The 16,391-nt window shown below is 40.3% G+C and overlaps 1 protein-coding gene across 7 annotated transcripts in view; it reads right to left on the bottom strand.

Moving 5' to 3' along the window:
* Nucleotides 1-16,391, bottom strand: part of GRM1 (glutamate metabotropic receptor 1) — a 339,484-nt gene that overhangs the window by 320,424 nt on the left and 2,669 nt on the right. The gene's annotated exons all lie outside the window — the stretch shown is intronic.

Raw genomic sequence — 16,391 nt, 5'->3', positions numbered from 1 at the left:
CTGAGGGTGCAATCCACACCATCCTCCAGATCATTAATGAAGATATTGAACAAAACCGGCCCCAAGACCAACCCTTGGGGCACTCCACTTGATACCAGCTGCCAACTAGACATGGAGCCATTGATCACTACCCGTTGAGCCCGACAATCTAGCCAGCTTTCTATCCACCTTCTAGTCCATTCATCCAGCCCATAATTCTTTAACTTGCTGGCAAGAATACTGTGAGAAACTGTGTGAAAAGCTTTGCTAAAATCAAGGAACAACATGTCCACTGCTTTCCCCTCATCCACAGAGCCAGTTATCTCAAAGGGACTGTCATGTGGGACTGTGTCAAAAGCTTTACTAAACCAAGATATACCACATGTCCTGCTTTGCCTCCATTCACTAGCCCAGAAATCCTGTCAAAGAAGGAAAGTAGATTACTTTGGCATGATTTGTTCTTGACAAATCCATGCTGGCTATTCCTTATAACCCTATTATCATCTTGGCACTTACAATTTGGTTGCTCAATAATTTGTTCCAGTATCTTTCCAGGTATCTAAGTTAGGCTGACTGATCTATAATTTTCTCGGTCCTTTTTTATACACAGGTTCCCTCTTCTCCAGTCCTCTGGGACCTCATTCATTCTTCATGTGTTCTCTAAGATACTAGTTAATGGTTCTGAGACTGCTTTAGTTAGTTCCTTAAGTACTCTAGGATAAATTTCATCAGGCCCTGCTGACGTGAATACCTCTAAATCAGTGGTGGGCAACCTGTGTCCCGTGGGCCACATGCGGCCCATCAGGGTAATCCGATTGTGGGCTGTGAGACATTTTGCTGATGTTGACCGTCTGCAGGCACAGCCCCCCGCAGCTTCCAGTGGCTGCAGTTCTCTGTTCCTGGCCAATGGGAGCTGCCGGAAGCAGCGGCTAGCGCATCCCTGCGGCCTGCCGCTTCCTGCAGCTTCCATTGGCTGGGAATAGCAAACCGCAGCCACTGGGAGCTGTGCAGAGACATGCCTGCAGATGGTCAGCGTCAGCAAAATGTCTCACAGCCTGCAATCAGAGTGCCCTGATGGGCTGCATGTGGCCCACGGGACGCAGGTTGCCCAGCACTGCTCTAAATTATCTAAATATTCTTTAACCTGTTCTTTCCCTATCTTGGCTTGCATTCCTTCCTTCTTGTTGTTAAAATGAATTGTATTAAGCATCTGGCACAATTATCTTTTTTTAGTGAAGACTGAATCATGATAGGTATTAAACACCTCGGGCTTCTTGATGTCATAGTTATTAGCTCTCCTTCCCGTTAAGTGGAGGGCCTACACTTTCCTTGAACTTTCTCTTAATGTAAGGAACTTCTTCTTATTGCCTTTCATGTCCTTTGCTAGGTGCAACACTTTTTGTACTTTAGCCTTTCTGATTTTGTCCCTGCGTGCTTGTGCTATACTTTTGAACTCCTCCTTAGCAAATTGTCCATACTTCCACTTTTTGTGTGATTTATTTTTGATTTTCAGGTCATTAAAGAGCTCTTGATGGAGCCATATTGGCCTCTTACTATTCTTCCTATCTTTCCTTCACATCGTGATAGCTTCCAGTTGTGCCTTTAATATTGTCTCCTTGAGAAACTGCCAGCTCTCCTGAACGACTTTATTCCTTACATTTTCTTCCTATGGTACCTTACCTACCAGTTTTCCGAGTGTGTTAATGGCTGCTGTTTTGAAATCCATTGTCCTTATTCTGGTGCTCTCAGTCCTTTCTTTCCTTAAAATCATGAAATCTGTCATTTAATGATCACTTTCACCCAGTCACATATATCGACTCACTAGAAGAGAGACAAGTAGATGTGACAAGGACATCATATTTTCAAGAAATGAATCCATTCTGCATTGCCTAGATGAGAGCATATTAATATTGCTATTACACCAGAAGATAGCCATCACAACATACACAGGGTGCTTCTAGATTGATTGTATGCTAAGACCACTTGAAAATATCAATATATGATGTTTTCTGTGGTTAGCCAGAACAAATGTTTACAAACATCTACACTGTAGTCCAGCAAAATACTTGTATTAAATAATTCCTGGGAAACTGCTCGATCAAAAAAAAAATGCACCTACTATAGGTTCCAGTTTTCATTTCCCTCCCATAACGTTTACTTTATTTTGCATGTGTTGTCAGACAAATTATATCATTCTGGGTACAAAGTGATATCATAGTCAGTGATACTATGAGAATGATATCGATGAATCTTTTCATTCTGCTTATTGCTTTCTTCAGTTACATGAGCCCTTGTTTATGTTATGATACGAACAAATTTAGTGTAAAATCTCAACAAAGTGGAAAATACAAACATTGAACAATACTCCATTGTGGATATGTTATATCCAAGAGTGAGAGAAAATACATGCGGCAAAACCTGTGGTAGGTTGCTGTCTGAATTCATGACTGAAACAAATTTTCCTGTACACCATTCTCTCAAATTTCAGGACAGACTCAGACCCTGAGTCACTAATTCCAGTGACTTGGGTATAACCAGAAAACTGTACTAAATACTAATTTTACTTTTTACTAAACTATGAGACCTACCATAATTGATTACCATTGGATCTCAGGTATATAACCCTCAGTTGTAGCAGCTCACTCTCCCCCCTCCCCCCCCATTAAACATTCCTTTTGCTTTCTGTTTCCCTCCATTAGGAAGACTAAAACAGTTGGCATGAGGACACAATCATAAATGCCTACTACACCGTTATGGTCCTCAGACGTAAAATAGGGCAAGGATGCAACCACCCAGAGAAAGTGACACAGGTCAATAAGAGGCATAGATAAAATGAGGAGAGACAAGGAGAACAAGACATGAAATAATGAAGGGCACGAACAAGAATGTATAAATAAAGTCAACATGAGTAGCTTAATACTCTGAAATCTCAGTATTTTTAAAAGCAATCCTTAAGGACCAGTTCTGTGTTTGTTTGCCCCTTGTTACTATACTGAAGTCAATGGAGTTATAGGAGCTATAATTCAGCATGAAATTCAATCCTGATAGTCAATGCCAAACAAAGATTATTGAAAGCTAATAAAATATTGCATAGAAATTGTAATCATAACAGAATAATTCTAGCTATATGGATAATTTGGTCATGTGTTCTTTCCACATGAAATCAACATATTGTAAAGTATAATAGATCAGGCTACTTCAATTTTCTGATACAGCTGCACACATAAACTAGTATTATGCTGTCCTAAAATAAGCCTTACTCCCACCACACTGCCACATGATCAGGACTAGGAATAGGGTTGGCGAAAATTTTTCTATCAAACTGCTTTTAATGGAAAATTGGGGGTTTGATTATACAATTTTTTTCACAAAAGTGTCTTTTTTCCACAGAAAATTTTGATACTTTGTTGAAAAACTGACAACCCAAAAATCAAAATATTTTGAACAAAAAACAAAAAAATTAAGCCAAAACACAAAATATTTCAATTTGGAAATGGTGCCTCATGGAAGATACAGTTCAGTTGCCTCCTGTCCCCATTCTCCTCCATAGGTTGGGCTCACTGGACAGACTACATTTCCCATGATGCACCATAGCCAGTTATCCCATGATGCACCATCTTCACTCTCCAAGAGGGAGACCATGGAGCCGTCTGACCAAAAGTCCAGCCTATAGAAAAGAATGGGAGCATGAGGCATCCAAACTACAACTTCCATGAGGGAAATATTTTGGTTTTCAGCTGAAAATTTTCAATATTCCAAATTTCCACCCAAAAATCCAAATTTTCTATGGAAAATTTAGACAAAAATTATTTTTTTCTTTACTTTCATCTAAATTTTCTTCAGTGGAAAAAACCTGACCAGCTCCTGTAGGGAATAGCAACATACATAATAAATATCTGTTTTTAAAATCAACAGTGAAAGTTAATAATCTAACAGTTACAATAGCAGCAGAGGCACTAATTCATGGGCTGTGGGTGAAAATGGGAGAGGCAAGCTCCTTGTCCTGCAGCTAGTGGCGTTCTGTTACTTTCTTTGTTGGGCCTGTCCTGTAGTAGGTGACTTCTGGGTACTTCTGGGTACTCTTCTGGCTGTGTCAATCTGTTTCTCCACTTCAGCAGGTGGGTATTGTCATTGTAAGAACGCTTGATAGAGATCTTATAGGTGTTTGTCTCTGTCTGAGGGGTTGGAGAACTGCAGTAGGTGACCTAGAAGTCACCTACTACAGGACAGGCCCAACAAAGAAAGTAACAGAATGCCACTCGCCGTAACCCAACTAAATCCTCTCCAGCACATCATCAAGGATCTACAACCTATCCTGAAGGACGACCCATCACTCTCACTTGCTTACTGACAGGCCCCCAACCTGAAGCAAATACTCACCAGCAACCACACACCACACAACAAAAACACTAACCCAGGAACCTATCCTTGCAACAAAGCCCGTTGCCAACTGTGTCCACATATCTATTCAGGAACACCATCATAGGGCCTAATCACATCAGCCACACTATCAGACGCTCGTTCACCTGCACATCTACCAACGTGATATATGCCATCCTGTGCCAGCAATGCCCCTCTGTCATGTACATTGGCCAAATCGGACAATCTCTACGTAAAAGAATAAATGGACACAAATCAGATGTCAAGAATTATAACATTCAAAAACCAGTTGGAGAACACTTCAATCTCTCTGGTCACTCGATTACAGACCTAAAAGTCGCAATATTACAACAAAAAAACTTCAAAAACAGACTCCAATGAGAGACAGCTGAATTGGAATTAATTTGCAAACTGGACACCATTAAATTACGCTTCAATAAAGACTGGGAGTGAATGTGTCATTACACAAAGTAAAAGGATTTCTCCATCTTTATTTTTCCTACCTACTGTTCCTCACATGTTCTTGTCAACTGCTGGAAGTGGCCCATCTTGATTATCACTACAAAAGGTTTTTTTTTCTCTCCTGCTGATAATAGCTCACCTTAACTGATCACTCTTGTTATAGTTTGTATGGTAACACCCATTGTTTCATGTTCTTGTGTATATAAAATCGTCCTATATTTTCCACGGCATGCATCCGATGAAGTGGGCTGTAGCCCATGAGAGCTTATGCTCAAATAAATTTGTTAGTCTCTAAGGTGCCACAAGTACTCCTGTTCTTTTCACTGTGTAAAGTAACTCAGGGCTTGTCTAGACCATGCAGCTTTTAGTGATAAGGCTGTGTCGACACAGCCTTGTTGCTAAAAGTCAGTGTGTGTAAACACTCTTTGTCAGCACTTCTGCCAACAAAATACTTCCAGCTCTGCGAGTGGCATTAGCTTTGTCAGCAGGAGAGCGCTCCTGCCAACAAAGCCACGTTCACACTGCCACTTGTGTTGACAAAATGTTTGTCTTTCGCGGGGAGGCTTTTTTAAGTACCGTGGAAAGACAAAAGTTTTGTCAACAACTCTGCAGTGTAGACATACCCCCAGGAATCCCCTCTGCTCACCTCCTCACTCCCCCTGTCTGCCACTGACTCCCCGCTCACATTCTCTGACGCACACAAACAGCCCGCGGGGAGGGGGGGTGAGGAGAGACATGGCCGACAGCTGCGGGGACCTCCGAGGCGAGGAAGGAGGTGGGATGGGGTGGAGGAAAGGAGAGGAGGAAGACTCACCTCAGGCAGCAGCAGCAAGCTGTGGAAACCTCAGGGAAGGGTCAGAGCAGGGAGGGAAAGAGGCAGGGGGGCACCACGGCCCAGGTGTCAGGCAGCAGGGATGCTTGTGCTAGGGGAGGCAATGCTTCCCCTTGCCTATTATACCCGCCGCCCACACGCTAATTGTATTGTAAAGACTGCTTTAGCTTGGCTTTTCCTACAGAAGAACAAAATAAGAACCTTCTGGGTCATGATCTGCTTTTATAAAGATCGCCACATTAAGTACCCAGTCCTGATTCCAGATTCACAAGTGTGGAGCCCGCAAAAGGGAAATACATAATCATTTGCAGGACTAGCATCATACAACTCTCAGAACTGAAGCTTAACCCAGATGCTATTGTCCTCCAAAAGATGCTTTCTGACAGATGTTCTTATCCAATTTCACTGTTGTCAAATATCCTCCCCTGGAAAGGTATGTTTGACTTAGGGCTTCTCTATACATAAAACAGTACAGCAGCACCACTGCAGCTGTGCCACTGTAACGCTTCAGTGTAGACGCTACCTATGGCAATGGGAGGGGTTCTCCCATTGGAGTAGGTAATCCAGCTCCCTGAGAGGTGGTAGCTAGGTCGACAGAAGAATTCTTCCCTTGACTTGGTGCTATTTACACAGGGACTTAGGTCAGCTTAACAACGCCACACAGGGGTGTGGACTTTTCACACCCCTGACCAACATAGTTAAACCAACCTAATCTTCTAGTGTAGACCACGCCTAAAAGTGAGAGATTCCCCCCTCCCCCGCCCAATATAGTTATTCATCTACTATTATAAACTAGTGTATGTAGATGCATCGATACTGTGTTCACTACAGCCTTGTCAAACACTGTAAAATGGTATTCATGAACATTCAGTCACATTTTGAAATGCTGTCAGTTCAGCCAAATTCATGACCCTTTTTGTTTGCTTTTTATACAGGTGGATTTTTGTTTGTATAAATTTTGGGGGAATTGCTGTTTTGTACAAATACACCTATCCACATATTAATAAGAGTGTAAAACATTTGTCAAACAATTGCAAACAGTGAAGACATTTATAAAAATAAAAATCTGCGAACAATCTGCAGATAGAAAAAAGGGTTAAATTTACTGGATAATTTACTTGGGTGGAATAAAAGACGTGCATGAAAATCCTCAAATATGTAGCTAAAGACAATGCTGTTTGCCTACATGAAACTTTACACACCTTTCAGAGAACAGTGAGATCAATGTAGTTGCACACAGGGGCATCCTGTGGATCTGTAATACTGCCTGAGGAATCTTAGTACCATAATCCAACAGACCAATACATAATATGAATGTTGGGCCCAATTCAATGCCCATTGAAGTCAATGGTTGTCTTTCAATTGACTTCCATGGGCATTGTATCAGGCCCAATATCTATCACCTGTGACTGCCGTGGATAATTTTATTCACTTCAGGTATGACCTTGCATCTTATTTATTTTAGCGATCAATATTTCTAAAGTGCCTAGCACAGCGATACTCCACTGATTTCATAGGTAGTTTTGGATACATAAAGAATTCAGGATCAGGTCCCTAATAATTAATGTTACTATAATGCCTCACCAGTTATTAATATACTACAAGTATTTTTATGCCATTCAATTGTTTAAAAAACATGCACGAGAGAACACAAACAAATGAAAATTGCTCAGTCAGAGGGCCGCAGTATTGTGTGACAAGTGGGATGCCTTTCAATGAAATGAAAGGCATGTCACACTGTGTTTTTGATGGAGGCAAGCCATGCAGCCAGTGGCAATTCACAGATGAAAAGACAGCTTGTGCTACACAGTACTCTTCACTTCACTCCCCACATGTCACAAAATGCTACAAATACATATTAGAATCATAGAATCCTAGACTATCAGGGTTGGAAGGGACCTCAGAAGGTCATCTAGTCCAACCCCCTGCTCAAAGCAGGACCAATCCCCAGCTAAATCGTCCCAGCCAGGACATTGTCAAGCCTGACCTTAAAAACCTCTAAGGAAGGAGATTCCACCACCTCCCTATGTAACGCATTCCAGTGCTTCACCACCCTCCTAGTGAAAAAGTTTTTCCTAATATTCAACCTAAACCTCCCGCACTGCAACTTGAGACCATTACTCCTTGTTCTGTCATCTGCTACCACTGAGAACAGTCTAGCTCCATCCTCTTTGGAACCTCCTTTCAGGTAGTTGAAAGCAGCTATCAAATCCCCCCTCATTCTTCTCTTCCGCAGACTAAATAATCCCAGTTCCCTCAGCCTCTCCTCACAAGTCATGTGCTCCAGCCCCCTAATCATTTTTGTTGCCCTCTGCTGAATGCTTTCCAATTTTTCCACATCCTTCTTGTAGTATGGGGCCCAAAACTGGACACAGTCCTCCAGTTGAGGCTTCACCAATGTCGAATAGAGGGGAACGATCACGTCCCTCGATCTGCTGGCAATGCCCCTACTTATACATCCCAAAATGCCATTGGCCTTCTTGGCAACAAGGACACACTGTTGACTCATATCCAGCTTCTCGTCCACTGTAACCCCTACGTCCTTTTCTGCAGAACTGCTGCCTAGCCATTCGGTCCCTAGTCTGTAGCAGTGCATGGGATTCTTCCGTCCTAAGTGCAGGACTCTGCACTTGTCTTTGTTGAACCTCATCAGATTTCTTTTGGCCCAATCCTCTAATTTGTCTAGGTCCCTCTGTATCCTATCCCTACCCTCCAGCGTATCTACCACTCCTCCCAGTTTAGTGTCATATTTGCTTTGTATGTTGTGTTATTTGGCTATACGTAATTTGCAGTTACAACAGTCACTAATGGGTAATGAAAAATGAGGGCACATATTAAATAGTGTGTATTGTCTTGCCTTCACATGTGCATGTTGAGTCATCTGCTTGGAGACTGAAATTTCAGTCAGAGATAGTTTTATATGGTAAATAAAACAAATACCAATTACTAATAAAGCCATGTATGTTTGGGTTTCTGCTTATACATTATTTGTTAACTATGTTTCTCATTCTGGCTTTCTAACAAGGGCAGGGTTCCAACCAGTGACCCCAATCCTGCAACTAGCTCTCTGTGGGAGAGTCCTATGCACGGAGAGCCTGCACGGAGCTCTATTTACTTCAGTGAAATCCTGTATTGCTGTAGAGTCCACATGGAACTGCTTGCAGGATCTAGACAAGAATTAGAGTCACATTCACCACTGATGTTAGTGGTTGTAACTCGGCTGAAGTCCATGGAAATTCTCCCACTTATTTTAAGAGTCCATTTGGACCCTAGATTTATATACATTCATGACTATAAGCTTCTACCTCTACTTGTACATGTATTAATTCATCTTGAATGTACACCCTTCTGGAAGAAATCCCTTCAAGTTTAGTTTATTTTCTAAATATTAAATTCCTTTTAGTGTTTGTGAAAGAAGCCAGGTTGACATATCTACAAACTGAAAGTCTCTATTTCTCCACAGGACAGATGCAACACTGTTGGTGAATGTGCAAACTTCCCCACACTGCTCTAACAATGTGCCTCAACACTGATATGAAGAGATCACCTCTAGAAGAGAGAAGGTAGTATATTTAAGTGTCCAAGTCGAGTCAATTTCTGCCCTTTCTGCTGAGACTGCAAGCAGGGATGTTAATTAGTGCCATCTGTGATGGTGGTTTTTGTGTTGTGAACACCTGTCAGCTAGAAAATATACAGAGACCACAACTCATTTCTCATATGCCAATCAGCATTAGAAATGACTGTCCATCACTGATGGCTTAGTCTGTATTTGAATCAATGATCTAGATGAGAATATCCCTACATTCTGTTAAAGCTGTCAATCCCCTAAGCCTTCCAATCTCCTAAAATACCTTTTTTAATGGCAGTTACCATAAGTAATCAGACACCCAAACTTTCCATAGCCTTAGTTTTTTCTGACTGAGAAACCAAGGCAAGATTGCCTTAATATTAAGAACTCTGTGTTCAAAATAACATTTTAAAGACATTTTCATATAGCTTGTTTAGAAAACCCAGCTCTTTTGACTTGGTTTTAAAACAATTTGTATTGACACAGAAAATCTGTTGTAGCATACTGGGACTGTGGGATGTACAAATCTAAAAGCAGGAGGAGAATAGAGAAAAATAGAAGCAACTGGCACAAATGAACCGAGTGTGCCAACTCGCAAATGTGAAACCTAGGAATATTGCTGAAATGGCAGGTGTGGAAGTTAGATGAGTCTTTTGAACTGATATAACTCATGAGGCCACTTGTGCAGCTGAAAAGCTTGATTCTTTGTGAATTTAGTAACGCTATAAGGTAATATATTTTCAAGAAGGAAGTTTTCTTGAATAACTTCTCTATTGTATTTGTCATAAGCAACATTTTTTGTCAACATCAATCAATGTAAATGATTTTCTCACCACTTTCTTATAAATATAATTAGTGTGGCCAATGCAGAGAAAATTCCAGTCACCACTTGATTTTCCATTTGTCTCTGTGCTTACACTAAATTTGGTTTTGAAAAAATATAAATTCAATTTTTCTGCTTCTCCCCCACAACACCATGCTTCAGAGATCCCACATGATGTTTATAAGGGTGGCTGAATAATGAAGAAATAGCTTGGTGAATGTATTTGTGAATAAACATCTCAGATACAAATCACTGCTCTGTATTAGGCCGTACTAATCACTGTTTGCAAATGTTCTTATAACCACTGAAATGTACTCATGAAAATATTTTTGAATTCTGAAAATTTAATTAATTTGTACTGGAATTGCTATTCACTATTATGAATCCATCATTCTCATGTTAAAAAAGTGGCACTCCTCCAAACATACCATGCGATCAGTTACACTGTGAATAGTAAATAGGTAGCTCAAGGGAACAGTTTGAGAACAACCCATAGTCTGAACATTATTAATCCAAACTATCTGGTGAATACTTAAAATGTAGGGCTAAATTCTCCACTACTGCCAACTGGTGCATTGCCATTGGAACTGTGCCAGTTTGCACCAGCAAAACAGCTGGCCCAATGGGTGTATTCACATAAATCAAGAATAGTTTCTGAAAAATTTTTGAACAACACAATGTTTAAATGTATCATATTTTTGGTTTAACAAATTCCATTGGCCATTTCCATAATTTACTGCCCTTGTGCATTTAACAGAAATGAAGTCCTTCTTTATGACATACAAAAAACTAGAGGTGCTTCTTGACCCATCACCCCAAACAGTGCAATAGCTTTAAACTGAAAGCTATTTTCTAGCCCAGTGGTTCTCAACAAGGGACATGCATGCCCTTGGGGGTACACAGAGGTCTTCTAGGGGGTACATCAACTCCTCTAGATACTTGCCTAGTTTTACAACGGGCTACACAAAAAGTATAGTGAAGTCAGTACAAACTAAAATTTCGTACAGACACTGATTTGTTTACATACTGTTCTATATACTATGCACTGAAATGTCAGTACAATATCTATATCCCAGTTGATTTATTTTATAATTATATGGTAAAAATGAGAAAGTAAGCAATGTTTCAGTAATAGTGTGCTGTGCCACTTCTGAATTTTTATGTCTGATTTTGTAAGCGAGCAGTTTTTAAGTGAGGTGAAACTTGGGAGTATGCAAGACAAATCAGACTCCTGAAAGGGGTACAGTAGCCTGGAAAGGTTGAGAGCCACTATTCTAGCCCATACAAACTACCATGATGAATTCTCTACTCTCAAGCTTATTATACAATATTGCCAAAAGAATGTTTCCCTTTGACATGTCCAAGTTTATACAGCTTCCATCCTTTTACTAGTAAGTGGTTGTATGGTTGAGTTTCTTGTGAATCACTACTGTGGAGAATATGCGACAGTTATGGCCACAAAACAAAACAAAACAAATTGAAATGAAGATAAAGACCACATCCTCTACTTTTAATTAAAAAGCCTTTATAATCATGACAAATATTTCATTAGTTAATGTTGAGCCTTATTCATAGATTATAAAGATGAAAGGGACCGTTGTAATCATCTAGTCTGACCTTCTGTATATAACAGACCATAAAACCTCCTTGAATGAATTCCTGTTTGAACTACAGCATACTTTTAGAACTGTGGTTTTCAACCTTTTTTCATTTGCGGACCCCTAAAAAATTTCAAATGAAGCTTTTGGAAATTTTAGACATAGTCTAAGTTGAAAGTTGAAAGTCTGAGTTGAAAACCACTGCTTTAGAAGAACTGTTCAAGGAAGAATTCAGCACAAGGGTGGGCAAACTATGGCCCGTGGGCCACATCCAGGAAACAGGGAGCAGGGGGTTGGAAGAGGAGGTCCCAGGGGGTCGGGGATGACAGGGAGCCGGGGGGGGTTGGATAGGGGGTGGGGTCCTGGGGGAGGTTAGGGGAGGGGGGTCCCGGGAGGGGGCGGTCAGGGAACAAGGAGTGGGGGGGTTGGATGGGTGGGAGGTTCTGAGGGGGGCAGTCGGGTGCAGGAAGTGGGAGGGGTCAGATAGGAGGCGGGGGGCAGGCTGTTTGGGGAGGCACAGCCTCCCTACCTGGCCCTCCATACCATTTTGCAACCCCGATGTGGCCCTAGGGCCAAAAAGTCCACCCCTGATCCAGCACAATCCTTGGCAAGTTGTTCCAAATCGTTAATTATCCTTATATTTAAAAATGCGTGCCCTATTTCCAATCTAACTTTGTCTAACTTCAATTTTCAGCATTGGGTCTTGTTATACTTTTTTTCCCATTAGATTGAAGAGCCCTTTATTATCAAATTTCTGCTCCCTATGTAGGTACCTAAAGACTGTTATCATGTTATCCCTTAGCCTTCTCTTGGTTAAGCTAAACAGATTGAGCTCTGTGAGTCTTTCACTTTAAGGCATGTTGTGCAGTCCTTTAATCATTTTTGTGGTACCTTCTCTGAACCATCTCCAATTTACCAAACATCCTTCTTGACCGGTGGATACTTAAGAGTTAAGCATGTACTTAAGTACTTTTCTGAACAGAAATCCTTTTCTGAATCATCCCTAAAAGCTGAGAGGATGCATGTGCACATAAAACAAAAATAAAAACAAAAAATATCCCACCACCAACAACAACCCTGCACATTGACAGGTTTCAGAGTAGCAGCCAAGTTAGTCTGTATTCGCAAAAAGAAAAGGAGTACTTGTGGCACCTTAGAGACTAACCAATTTATTTGAGCATAAGCTTCTGTGAGCTACAGGTCACTTCACCGGAATGCATCCTATGAAGTGAGCTGTAGCTCATAAAAGCTTATGCTCAAATAAATTGGTTAGTCTCTAAGGTGCCACAAGTCCTCCTGCACATTGAATACTCTTTGAAGGTTCCATGAAAAAAACAATAGCCTAGAAAATGTCTTGCAGCTACTATAGGGCCATACAAATTTGTCTAGGTAGATGTGCTGAAAATAATGCAGTTTCCTGATGTGCAACTGTGTTCGAGACACATAATTAAGCAAAATGACTTGCCCTTTTCTTGTCTGCCTAGCTTTATGTGTCAATTTTAGTCTACAATGATTTTTTTCCAGTGGAATTATATATACCTTTGAAAATAAAATAGTAATTTGTACCTTATTACAATATTTATGTATTCCTGAAAACAATGTTGCACAAGACAGATATTCCATATCTTCAAGAGATCTATCTCCCATGAATGTGCAGGGATTTTATGCAGGTAAATGCCATGCCAGAAGTTGCATATGTCCTGCACTCTGATGGAGAATAAACCTCTATGTGTTCAATGAACAGAAGAATATGTTCTCATGGACTACCAGAAAGACAGTCTACTACAAACTGGATTGCTTTGCCTGTCCTCATTGTCACTATATACCCAATGTGATAAACTAATTGGAAGCCATTTTATATAGTCAACAAATTTCTGTGTATAGTTCACAAACTTCAAGTGGTAATTATTTATGATCATTATTAAAAGATAGAATAATCTATACATTATGATATTATTTTGTTTTCTCTGAACTGTTCTGGGCAGCTATGTCTGAAGGTGACACTGCAAGAGAACAGAAATGGCTTAGAGTATCAGAGAAGGACTATGGAGACTCTAATTTCTAGGTTACCTATTTGAATCCAGACTAGGTCGGTACTGCCTGAAGAATACTGCTATCTGACAGCCGCTGAGTGGTTATGTCAAATGAATTGGTGATCTCATTTCATTTCCTTGTGCCCAGGTGTCTACAATGATCTGAGGCATTGGGGGCCAAAGATTGATTTGACATGAGAAGGGAACAGTTGTCCAACTCCCAGGGGTGCTCCACCCAGGTCTTAAGCTCTTTGGAAAGTCAGTATGATGGAAGTTTGCACTGGTACTGCCTGTGCATTTTGGAAGAAATGTGTACACTTTTCAGAGTCCTATGTAGAGGGTGGTGCCAAGCCATAATGCCACAACCCACAATCTGCCCCAAGCGTGGTGTGCATAGGGGTTGTATATGTGGTACATACCGCAAGGGTGGTGTAGATTCTGTTGCACTAGCCCTGCTCTGTGAGCTGGTATGGAAGCAAATATGAAGAAGCCCCTGTTCACAGGGACTGGTACTGAGAGTGGCCTTTGTGTTGGTTATGCAAAGTAGAAAGGTGCTTTGCATGCCACAGGCATTGGGAAGGGGAAGAGGGAAGCGTTCTCACAATCTAGATAGATCTCAGTGAATGCATAGGATATTAAACTGTAGAAAAGTAAAGGCAATGCTGTTCCTGAACAGTAATTTCACCTTAAAAGGGTGAGGGAGGGAAGATTTTCATACTTTATAAATTGGTATTCTATAGTTCTTCTGGGAAAGAGCTCAACAAATATGTACTTGTGCAACTAAATATAATTTATATTTTAATTGGGTTTAGAGACAATCTTTAGAGACATTTTGTGTGTGTGTGCGCACACGTGCAAAAGGGAGTAATGAAAGCTGAGTAATCTGAAAAATGATCCCTTGATACTGCAGAAGAATTTATCACACTGTGAAACAGAATTAGTTCAACATTTCCAAAAGTATCACCCTGGATATCAGAAAAATATCCTGCAAGAAGCACTCCTTGTCAGTCAATAAGGTATTTTAAAAAGTGATAGCTAATTAAAAGTTCTTGCATGTAATGAGTGAAATTGCTACCATGAAAAGTCTCCTATATCATGATTTAAAAAAAAAAAACAAAATAACAAATAACTTTAATAATCTATTCTCTTTCCCAAGAGGGAAGATAACTCTCATTAATGTTAACGGGAGTTACATATGCACATAGAAGTAGAACAGATTCCTGAGGGGCAGATCCACAAATGGTGTAAACTGGCGTAGCTCCACTGAAGTCAATGGAGCTATGACAACTTACACCAGATGAGGAGCTGCCCCTTCCTGTGTATTTTCACTCTGATCTGTCACAAAATATAATCATATCTACTAGCATCCAAGAATTTTAGTATCTCAGGTTCCACCCTGTACATCAGTTTGTTTTTTTCATCTGTGACAGGGCACAAAATGAACTGCAAATGTCAGGTCATTGTTCCCTGCTCTAACATTTTTCAAAATTGCAGCACTTTCATGTTTCGTATGTCCAGGTTAATCCAATTCACCTTTGAATGTGACATTTGCAAGTCTAACTGATGATTTCTTTCTTTCATGATGGCAATATATGTTTTCAACTGTTTACATCTGGCCAGACCTTTGAGCACAAAGTTGCCTATTTAGTTCATTAATTTAAAGGGAATCATAAATCAGATTTACATATGGATTTACTTGGCTAAATGTATTAACCGGTGTGCTGCGATGACAAAAAATCAGGTTTGTCATTTACTATGTAAAAAATTGGTGTTCAGCAGCATGACTGGACAATAGAAATGTCACAGTATTGGATTGAAAGGGCTTGCTTCTTGTACAAGTTAGCTGTGGATATAAATTTGGTTGTATTTGACAAAACCAATGGTCTAGCTATGAACCAGTGCTTCCAGTTTTAAATAGTGTGATCTTACAATTCCTTCACTTACTAGTTTAAAGTTAATTAAACTTGTTGAAAACAAATTGTCTCTATACAGTAAGACTTTTACTTATGTTCATATAGTAGTAACACTTTACTGAATATTAGAACTGCGGGCCTGTCAACTAGCATGGACCTCTATACACTTACTTCATTGCAAAACATTTCTGTAAAATATATTCGAGCAATGCCTTCAGGATTCAGTCCTCTATGTGTATAGTCCCAGAAATTAATTTATAGTATTAATACAGAACAAATATAGTGCCAAATCCTGGAGTTCTTGTTCAATTTTGACTCTGTTCTCACTCAGCTAAAACTCTCATTGACATCAGTGACTGTTCTGCCTGAATAAAAACTAAGCAGCCCCTCAGGATTTGTCTCATAGAAAATCTGTACACTTCATAACAGAACTGGCAGTCTCTCTTTAAGAATGATTTTTATACCATGATTAACTTCAGCTCTAGATTCTCACATTAATTACCTTTTTAATTCGAAATTAAAGTCTAAAATGCAAGAAGGAGAAATCTTTCCATGTATGAGAAGTAAAGGGACAGGGTCAAACCTAAGAGTCTTGGGCATGTCTAACTGTGCCAGTCCTTCTCCTCTGAACTTAAATAAGGTCTGATACTTCACCACATCTAGTCTGTCGCTTGAACACAAGCTGGGACACTATCTAACAGTCTGTTCAGCGCTAACTTCCCTGGTTGAAGAGAAACACTATTCAGATCCCACAGTGGTGGAGTGTGTGTATGGGGGGGAGACTGCATTATTTTCCATTTATT

Source organism: Lepidochelys kempii, chromosome 3 (assembly GCF_965140265.1).
Source record: "Lepidochelys kempii isolate rLepKem1 chromosome 3, rLepKem1.hap2, whole genome shotgun sequence".
NCBI classification, from domain to species: Eukaryota; Metazoa; Chordata; order Testudines; family Cheloniidae; genus Lepidochelys; species Lepidochelys kempii.
This window is presented reverse-complemented; position numbering and strand designations above follow the sequence as displayed.